This window comes from Bufo gargarizans, chromosome 5 (genome assembly GCF_014858855.1).
Source record: "Bufo gargarizans isolate SCDJY-AF-19 chromosome 5, ASM1485885v1, whole genome shotgun sequence".
Lineage (NCBI taxonomy): Eukaryota > Metazoa > Chordata > Amphibia > Anura > Bufonidae > Bufo > Bufo gargarizans.
Genome location: NC_058084.1, coordinates 484,589,730 through 484,600,015, shown reverse-complemented (window position 1 = coordinate 484,600,015; position 10,286 = coordinate 484,589,730).

Sequence of the window (10,286 nt, the reverse complement as noted above, 5' to 3'; positions counted from 1 at the left end):
TTGAATACCGCATGAAGGTAAATGTTTTCAGCAATAGTCCCTCACCCGCAGTTGAAATATACGGTTTACGAAGGACTGCCCTTGATGGAGAAAACGAGTATGGCGTGGATGCTCAACACTTTGAGAGACTTTTATGTTGATGATGGACTTAAGTCTTTACCTACAGACAAAGAATCCATAGACCATCTCCAAATAGTGTTGCTGTTATGAAAGCCACAGGGTTTAAAGACTTAAATCTGGGGATGGACATGCCACCTGTACAGAGAAGTCTGGGCCTACGGTGGGACTTATTAAAAGACACCTTTGGCTTTCAAGTCAGCTCTGCAGACAAGCCATTTACCAAGCGTGGTGTTCTGTCAGTGGTGAACAGCCTATACGATCCAGTGGGATTTGTGTCTCCCATCACCATACAATGTAAAGCCTTACTTAGACAGCTCTCAGAGTCTATTAAAGATTGGGATGCTCCACTGCCATCAGACAAGCTTTTAAACTGGGAGTCCTGGAAGCAATCTCTACATGCCTTAGATGGAATCCGTATACCACGCTGCTACACTTTAGCTTTCCTTGCTACTAGCCAGAGAAAAGAGCTTCACATCTTCTCAGATGCATCTACTGAGGCCATAACCGCTGTTGCATACCTCAAGATCATACCACTTGTTCCAGTGTCTACAGATCCAGAGACACCAACTATCCTTACCCCAGCTACCCTGCTTAACCAGAAGCTTGGGACCGTTCCTGTTCCACCTGGAAACTTTAAAGCAGGAAATCTGTGCTATGACCAGTGGAAGCGAGTACAACACCTCGCCAACTGCTTCTGGAATCGTTGGAAGATGGAGTATCTTTCTACTCTGCAAGGATGCAGGAAATGGCAACGCCTGAATCCTAACATACAAGTTGGAGATCTCGTTCTGCTCAAGGACCAGCAAGCCAAAAGAATCGAGTGACCTATGGGACTTATTGTATAGAGCGTTCCTAGTGATGACGGTGAGGTATGCAAGGTGAAGGTGAAAGTTGCAAGACAAGGGACAGTAAAGACTTTCATCAGACCTATCATGGAACTTATTCTGCTCTTGACCTTTGGAGAATGAACTTGCTTGCGTATGCTGCTGGATCCTACCTGTGACTTCAAGAAGGAAGTGTCTTGAACTTTAATTAATACAACTTTAAGCCTTACATTATAGTTTTTGCATTATACACATTTTCCTTTATGTCTTTCCGGTCTTCAGACATCAAAGCAAATTGTTGTTTAGTTGTTTATTTGCATTTGTATAGCTACCGTTATGGTATAAGTAGTGACATTTACAATGCCAGATGGGGAGTATGCTGTTACACAGTTAATATTTACATTAATGTACATTGGAATTTATATAGTTTATTATTTTGTACCATTTTCTATGGATATTTCTATGGTTAGTTATATGATGCCATCTAGTGGCCTTTTTTTGGTAATGCACTTGTTTTTTCCATGTTCCCTTCCCTGAGATCTATGACACATTTCCTTTGTGTGATGTTCCACCCTTCTTCTTGAGTACAGCACTTACTGTGTCATGGATGCAGCTAACAAGCCTCATGTAACAGGGACACATGTATTCTACATGGTACGCTAAAGAAAGTATCATCTTTTGGCCGCATAATACTGAGATCCATTCATTCTGCTGTATCCTGTTGTCTGATGTACAGAATAAAGCAACTTTGTGGAGGAACACGATATTGGAGAGTTCAGCGATCTGATGAGGATTGTCCGCAGTGATTATATCTGCTTATACAGGCTAGGCATAGAGGTCTCATAGGGGATAGATCGCTGTCACAACAATCGGAGTCAGAATATCTATAAAATACAAGCGGATTTGAACACACAGTGATTGGGCATCAACTTGGCAAATGAGGTTCAATGTGGATAAATGTAAAGGTATGCATTTTGGTAGTAATAATCTCTGTGCGTCATATGTCATAGGTGATGTAACACTGGGAGAGTCACTTATAGAGAAGGATTTGGGTGTCCCTGTGGATGGTAGAATAAATTACAGCATACATGTCAATCAGCTGTTTCTAAGGCCACCAGGATATTGTCATGCATTAAAACGAGGCATGGACTCGCGGGCAGGGATGTAATATTACCACTTTACAAAGCATTGGTGCGGCCTCAACTGGAATATGCAGTTCAGTTCTGGGTACCAGTCCATAGAAAGGACGCTCTGCAGCTTCAAAAAGTACAGAGGAGAGCGACTAAACTGATAAGGGGCATGGAGGGTCTTAGTTATGAAGAAAGATTAAAAGAATTTAATTTATTTAGTCTTGAGAAGAGACGTCTAAGGGGGGACATGATTAGCTTATACAAAAATATAAATGGGCCATACAAAAATTACGGTGAAAAACTGTTCCATGTAAAATGCCCTCAAAAGACAAGGGGGCACTGCCTCCGACTGGAGAAGAAAAAGCTCAGTCTCCAGATGCGTCAAAGATTCTTTACTGAAAGAACTGTGAATCTGTGGAATAGACTTCCTCAGGACGTGGTCACAGCAGGAACAGTGGACAGTTTTAAAAAAGGGTTTAGATGAATTCTTAAAAGTAAAAAACATTAATGCTTATGAAAACGTGTAAAAATCTGAGTCTCACTTCCTTCTGGGATTCGCGTCCCCACCTATTCCTTGGTTGAAGAACTTGATGGACTTATGTCTTTTTTCAACCGTATCAACTATGTAACTATGTAAGTTCCCCTAGTGGAATATAGAAAAAAAGTAAAAAAAAAGTGGTTTAAAAATAAAATCTATGTAAAAAAATTAAGTAAAAATATTTTAAAAAATCACATTTTTTCACGTAGAAACCCCTTTATTTACATGGAAATAAAAACTAGAGATTTTATTTTATTGCTGCACCTTAGCCATGTACGCCTATGCAGGAGCCTAGCTTGCCCAGAGAATATATTAGTGAAGCTAATGGCATATATGCATATGCGGGATCCACCTTGCACGTTGAGACTGTACCGGTTGATGAATTTATGTAATGTGAACCTACTGAACCCCAAAAAAATCTCAGTTCACCCCTTATCTGATTCCCCTCAGGAAGCCAGGCCCCAAATGTTTTAACCTAGCAACGCCTCTGGTTTTGTGAGGGTATTGATACGAGCGGTGATAGTTTATCACAGTTACGATTATTTATTATTAAGTATTATTTTTTACTTATTCATAGTCATACTGTTTATTTATTGTAGCCCTATTTTACTTATTAGTATTATACCTCTGTATAGGAGATTTGTTAGCCACCTTTGACATGTCTTATCTCTGCTCTTATGTCACTGTACTGCATTATTATGTATTACATATGGGTTTAAGTGCCTTGTTGTTGGTAGGTGTGTATATGCTAGGCACAGTGTGTCATTTCTATGCCCTTTTTGTTTTTATTTGTGGCTGATAATGGCATATACAAAGTGATCCACCTTTTACACTGCCTGATGATGTATTAATGCAACTGCAGAAACCCAGAGGGCAGGCAAGGATGGGAGGAGTGGTAGTGGCTATTATGGTGGTAGTAGTACTTCTTCCCTCAGACCACTCCATGGGCTCTTTGAGAGCTCCTGCCTGGTGTTTGGCAGGGCCCGGCGGATGGTGGAGGCAAGGGGTTGGCGCAGTGTATTGATAGCAAAGAACAGTCTTTTTACTGCAGATGATGGGTAAGGCAGAATTTTGAGGTATTTCGCAGAGCTTGTTTTTTTCCAATGGCTGTATATAGGCAGCGGCAGTAGTAGTCCCTAAGTCTCGCTCTTAACACACTTTGTGATCTTCCCAAATTAACCACAGGTGTACAAATCTCTCAAAAATATGGTAGGAGCAAGATGCTGCAACCCGTTCCACATGCAGCAAAGACCAAAGTCCTGTTTACTGTGTTTCACATTTATTCACTCGGTTCTAACCAGTGTGTGGATATCTTTCCTGCTTTCTCTTGGGATTAATCTTGTGGCATAACTGCTTTTCTTTTGCTCTGGTAGCATTTCCTCCACAGGAATGTTTTTTTCCCCTCACCTGGTCCATATTGGCTGCAATAGCTGACTGAAGGGGAATCTGCTTCAATCTGCTCCATCTCAGGCTGGATAGCAGCTAGAGATGAGAGCCAAGTCTTTTTAAGCTAACAATCTAAGCCATGCTAGCTACCCACAAGGCATATGTTGCTCTTATTTAACCCGACTCTTTCTCAAGTGTATGGATAGATTCTCAGGTTTAAAATCTGTATACAGCCTTAGACAGAGCCCTTAGTAGCAAAGCCCTATGATATACGTCATTGGCAACTAAAGTAGTCTGTATAAATTAAATGCCGGCACTGGCCTCCCAGTTGTAATACCAGCTAGGTTGGTGATTCAACAACCAGGTTTCAACCCTAACCGGGGGGCCATGGTTAGGCTCCTGGCTGTCATAGAAACATCTGAGTACCCCACAGTTGCATTGTGGAAGAAGTAATTTGGTTGGAGAGGGAACCCCCCCCCCCTTCTCTTTAACCATGTAGATGCTGCTGTCAGCATTGACTGCAGCATCTAAGTGGCTACACTGGATTGGATTACGCTTTCTCCGATTCCAGCAGTGAGAAATTGGTGTTGAACGTGTCCATGCCATCACTGTGCCACAAAAGTACAGTGGCTCACGCTAGGTACTGTTTGTGACGCACTGTAATGGTGCAGAGGGGGAACAGGTTAAAAGAAAAAAAATTATTGTATGTGCATTATAAAAAAAAATACACATTTCTGGTATCCACATGAGTATACTAACCTTAGGAATTAATTTAATAGGTGTAAATAAATAAAAAGCAAAAATCAACTTTTTCTATATCGGGGCTGATCTGAGGCACGGGGGTCTCATCTGAGGTCTGATTTAGATTGGGGCTCTTATCTGAGTAGAAAAGATTGTAGCCAGCTCCCCTTCCGATCCTGTGTGATGGTGCACGGGGCGGACTCAAGCTAGTCCAAAGGTAGATATACAGAGTAGAAAAAGCTCCGGCACCAGAAGGACGTAGTGAAAAATCCCGGTCTTTATTTTTGTCACCACAATACAGGTACAACCAGCAACAGTGACACTGAAACCCACTTATCCCCACGATCTACGCGTTTCGAACAGTGTTGTTCTTAGTCATGATCTCATGACTAAGAACATCGCTCTTATCTGAGGTCTTATTGGGGGTCATTCACATTGGGGTCTGAGCTGAGGTCTTATTGGGGGTCTGATTGGGGCTGTGAGCTAAGGTCGGATTAAAAATATTTTGCATTCTCCTCCTCTAAAACCTAATTGCGTCTTATGGGCAGGTGCGTCTTATAGGGCAAAAAATACTGCATAAATCTATCATCTTAAAAAAATTGCATCTTCTGGTCCCACTTGGTGCTATATGTGCAAAATTGCTGATATATCCCTTAACAAATAAAAAGAGCCTATAAATACATAAAGTGTAAGTGCTAATGGCTGGTAGAGAGAACTAGTACCTGCAAGGATAATAACTATTATGGTCAAAGTCACCATATCATTCTGTCATCAACAATATGAAATCATATTACTCATTGTCTTCGATCCAGCCAGGATGACACCCTCCCCGACGCACGGTTCGGCATACCTTCATCTGGGGGTGGCTTCATAACTACACATCCTGATTTTTTAACTGATCTGTACCAATTAGATTAGGATTGGTAGGGCTCATTCACACGATCGTAGTCCGTCCACATCTGGTCACTGGCCGTGTGAATCCTGTATTGCGGGTCCGTGATCAGCAGTATACAGCAAAAGATAGGACTTATCCTATATTTTGCGGTGCAGAGACACGGACCCAAAAGCTCACTGAAGCACTTCGTAGTGGTTCCCATCCATGCCTCCACTCTGCACCGTATCTGGAGGCTTGCAGACCCAATCAAGTCAATGGGTTTGCGGTCCGCAATACGGGCACGGACGGCCTACGGTAGTGTGAATGAGCCCTTAATTTGCATCACCTGAACTTTCATTGTGCCATGGACCGGCCAAGAGGAATACTTTCTGCCTCTTGTGACACATGCATCACCACATGTAAGTGACGTGAAGATTACATGAGCGGAACATATCACATACAGACGCGGGGTCGGAAGATTCAGCAAATAAGCGCATTTCCGTTGGTGACCTCTAGTAGTCACATTACTGAATCACAGTGTCTATCCATAACGATTACTAGAGTCGATCCTCCATACACATATTATAACAGATATATATATATATATATATACACACAGTGGATATAAAAAGTCTACACACCCCTGTTAAAATGTTCAGGTTTCTGTGATGTAAAAAAAAAAATGAGACAAAGATAAATCATTTCAGAACTTTTTCCACCTTTAATGTGACCTACAGTCAGGTCCATAAATATTGGGACATCGACATAATTCTAACATTTTGGCTCTATACACCACCACAATGGATTTAAAAGGAAACAAACAAGATGTGCTTTAACTGCAGACTGTCAGCTTTAATTTGAGGGTATTTACACCCAAATCAGGTGAACGGTGCAGGAATTACAACAGTTTGCATATGTGCCTCCCACTTGTTGAGGAACCAAAAGTAATGGGACAGAATAATAATCATAAATAAAACTTTCACTTTTTAATACTTGGTTGCAAATCCTTTGCAGTTAATTACAGCCTGAAGTCTGGAACGCATAGACATCACCAGACGCTGGGTTTCATCCCTGGTGATGCTCTGCCAGGCCTCTACTGCAACTGTCTTCAGTTCCTGCTTGTTCTTGGGGCATTTTCCCTTCAGTTTTGTCTTCAGCAAGTGAAATGCATGCTCAATCGGATTCAGGTCCGGTCATTGACTTGGCCATTGCAGAACATTCCACTTCTTTCCCTTAAAAAACTCTTTGGTTGCTTTTGCAGTATGCTTTGGGTCACTGTCCATCTGCACTGTGAACCGCCGTCCAATGAGTTCTGAAGCATTTGGCTGAATATGAGCAGATAATATTGCCTGAAACACTTTAGAATTCATCCTGCTGCTTTTGTCAGCAGTCACATCATCAATAAATACAAGAGAACCAGTTCCATTGGCAGCCATACATGCCCACGCCATGACACTACCACCACCATGCTTCACTGATGAGGTGGCATGCTTAGGATCATGAGCAGTTCCTTTCCTTCTCCATACTCTTCTCTTCCCATCACTCTGGTACAAGTTGATCTTGGTCTCATCTGTCCATAGGATGTTGTTCCAGAACTGTGAAGGCTTTTTTAGATGTCGTTTGGCAAACTCTAATCTGGCCTTCCTGTTTTTGAGGCTCACCAATGGTTTACATCTTGTGGTGAACCCTCTGTATTCATTCCGAATTGACTTGGCAAGATTTGCCCAAGAATTGCAAAAACACTCTAAATCTATCATATTGCGAGGGCATCTCCTGTACACAGCCCTCTTCAGATAACCCCACAGATTTTCAATCGGATTCAGGTCTGGGCTCTGGCTGGGCCATTCCAAAACTTTAATCTTCTTCTGGTGAAGCCATTCCTTTGTTGATTTAGATGTATGCTTTGGGTCGTTGTCATGCTGAAAGATGAAGTTCCTCTTCATGTTCAGCTTTCTAGCAGAAGTGTGAAGGTTTTGTGCCAACATTGACTGGTATTTGGAACTGTTCATAATTCCCTCTAGCTTAATTAAGGCCCCAGTTCCAGCTGAAGAAAAACAGCCCCAAAGCATGATGCTGCCATCACCATGCTTCACTGTGGGTATGGTGTTCTTTTGGTGATGTGCAGTGTTGTTTTTGGGCCATACATATCTTTTGGGATTATGGCCTTGGTTTCATCAGACTATAATACCTTTTCCCACATGCTTTTGGGAGACTTCAGATGTGTTTTTGTAAAATGTGGCCTGGCTTGGATGTTTTTTTTTTTCGTAAGAAAAGGCTTTCGTCTTGCCACTCTACCCCATAGCCCAGACATATGAAGAATACGGGAGATTGTTGTCACATGTACCACACAGCCAGTACTTGCCAGATAATCCTGCAGCTCCTTTAATGTTGCTGTAGGCCTCTTGGCAGCCACCCAGACCAGTTTTCTTCTTGTCTTTTCATCAATTTTGGAGGGACGTCCAGTTCTTGGTAATGTCACTGTTGTGCCATATTTTCTCCACTTGATGAGGACTGTCTTCACTGTGTTCCATGGTATATCTAATGCCTTCTCGTGACTGATACCTTTTAACAATGAGATCCCTCTGATGCTTTGGAAGCTCTCTGTGGACCATGGCTTTTGCTGTGGGATGCGACTAAGAAAATTTCTGAAAAAAGACCAACTAGAGCTGCTGAACTTTATTTGGGGTTAACCCCTTCAACCCCTGGGCCTGTTTTCACCTTCCTGCCCAGTCCATTTTTTGCAAATCTGACATGTCACTTTTTTGTGGTGATAACTTTAAAACGCTTTTACTTATCAGGCCATTCTGAGATTGTTTTCTCATCACATATTGTACTTCATGACAGTGGTAAAAATAAGTAAAAAAAAACAAAACATTTTTATTCATAAAAAAATACCAAATTTACCAAAAACTTTGAAAAATTTCCAAATTTCAATTTCTCTACTTTTATAATAGATAGTAATACCTTCAAAAATAGTAATAACTTTACATTCCCCATATGTCTACTTCATGTTTGGATTATTTTGAAAATTACATTTTATTTTTTGGGGACGTTAGAAGGCTTAGGCTACTTTCACACTAGCGTTCGTCGGTCCGCTCGTGAGCTCCGTTTGAAGGAGACCGGGCCTGAAGCTGGATCTCCTCGGGTCCAGTAGAAGGCAGTTCCCGATGCCGTGCAAGGCATTGGGCATCCTCTGCACGGCATCGGGCTGCCTTGTGTCGCATCGGGTCCCCGCCACAGCAGCGCAGGGACTCAATGCGATCGTTCACCTGACACAAACCTCTTCTATGTTGCAGTCAGTGCAGACCGCGGCATAGAAGGGGTTTTATTTTATTGCATTCCCATGACACAAAATATGCACTGCAAGCGCTGTGGATAGGGAATACCTTCAAACGGAATACCCCTTTAATGGACAGTGGCAGATTTGGCCGCTATGTAGCTCATGCAATTGCTTGGGACCCCAGTGATTAAGTGGGGCCCCTGCTGCCCCCTGGCAGCCAAACCCCCACCCAGCTTTCAGTTTCGGCCACATCTTCAGGATGCGGATACATATTACATAAGGCCGAAAAAAGACATCTGTCCATCCAGTTCGGCCTGTCATCCTGCAAGTTGATCCAGAGGAAGGCAAAAAACAAAACAAAAAAAAACCAAAAAAAAAACCTGTGAGGTAGAAGCCAATTTTCCCCACTTTAGGGGAATAAAAAATTCCTTCCCGTCTCCAATCAGGTATCAGAATAACTCCCTGGATCAACGACCCCTCTCTAGTAGCTATAGCCTGTAATATTATTACGCTACAGAAATACATCCAGGCCCCTCCTGAATTCCTTTATTGTACTCACCATCACCACCTCCTCAGGCAGAGAGCTCCATAGTCTCACTGCTCTTACCGTAAAGAATCCTCTTCTATGTTTGTGTACAAACCTGTCCCCTCGTCACAGTCACCGTCCTGGGAATGAACAGATGATGGGATAGATCTCTGTACTGACCCCTGATATATTTATACATAGTAATTAGATCTCCCCACAGTCATCTCTTTCCTAAAGTGAATAACCCTAATGTTGATAATCTTTCAGGGTACTGTAGTTGCCCCATTCCAGTTATTACTTTAGTTGCCCTCCTCTGGACCTTCTCCAGCTCTGCTATGTCTGCCTTGTTCACAGGAGCCCAGAACTGTACACAGTACTCCATGTGTGGTCTGACTAGTGATTTGTAAAGTGGTAGGACTATGTTCTCATCACGGGCATCTATGCCCCTTCTGATGCAACCCATTATCTTATTGGCCTTGGCAGCAGCTGCCTGACACTGGTTTTTGCAGCTTAGTTTGCCGTTTATTAAAATTCCTAGATCCTTTTCCATGTCAGTGTTACCGAGTGTTTTACTATTTAGTATGTACGTATCACCTCCCTGCTCCACTATTCACTTTACAGCTGTTGGTTTGGCGCTTGCAGTAGCAATGAAGCCGCTAAACAGACCGGCGCAGAACAGCAACACGAGATCTGCTCTGTTTGTCATGAGGCACATCATATAGTATGGGGGGCCACATAAGGGGTCACCATATTAGCGGGGCAATAGAGTGCAGCTTAGCAGGCCTATGAGGCTGAGACGAGGTGCGCTACATGGCAGAGTTTACTGGTGACAGGGACCCCCAGACATAACTTTCCACCTCCAGCAAA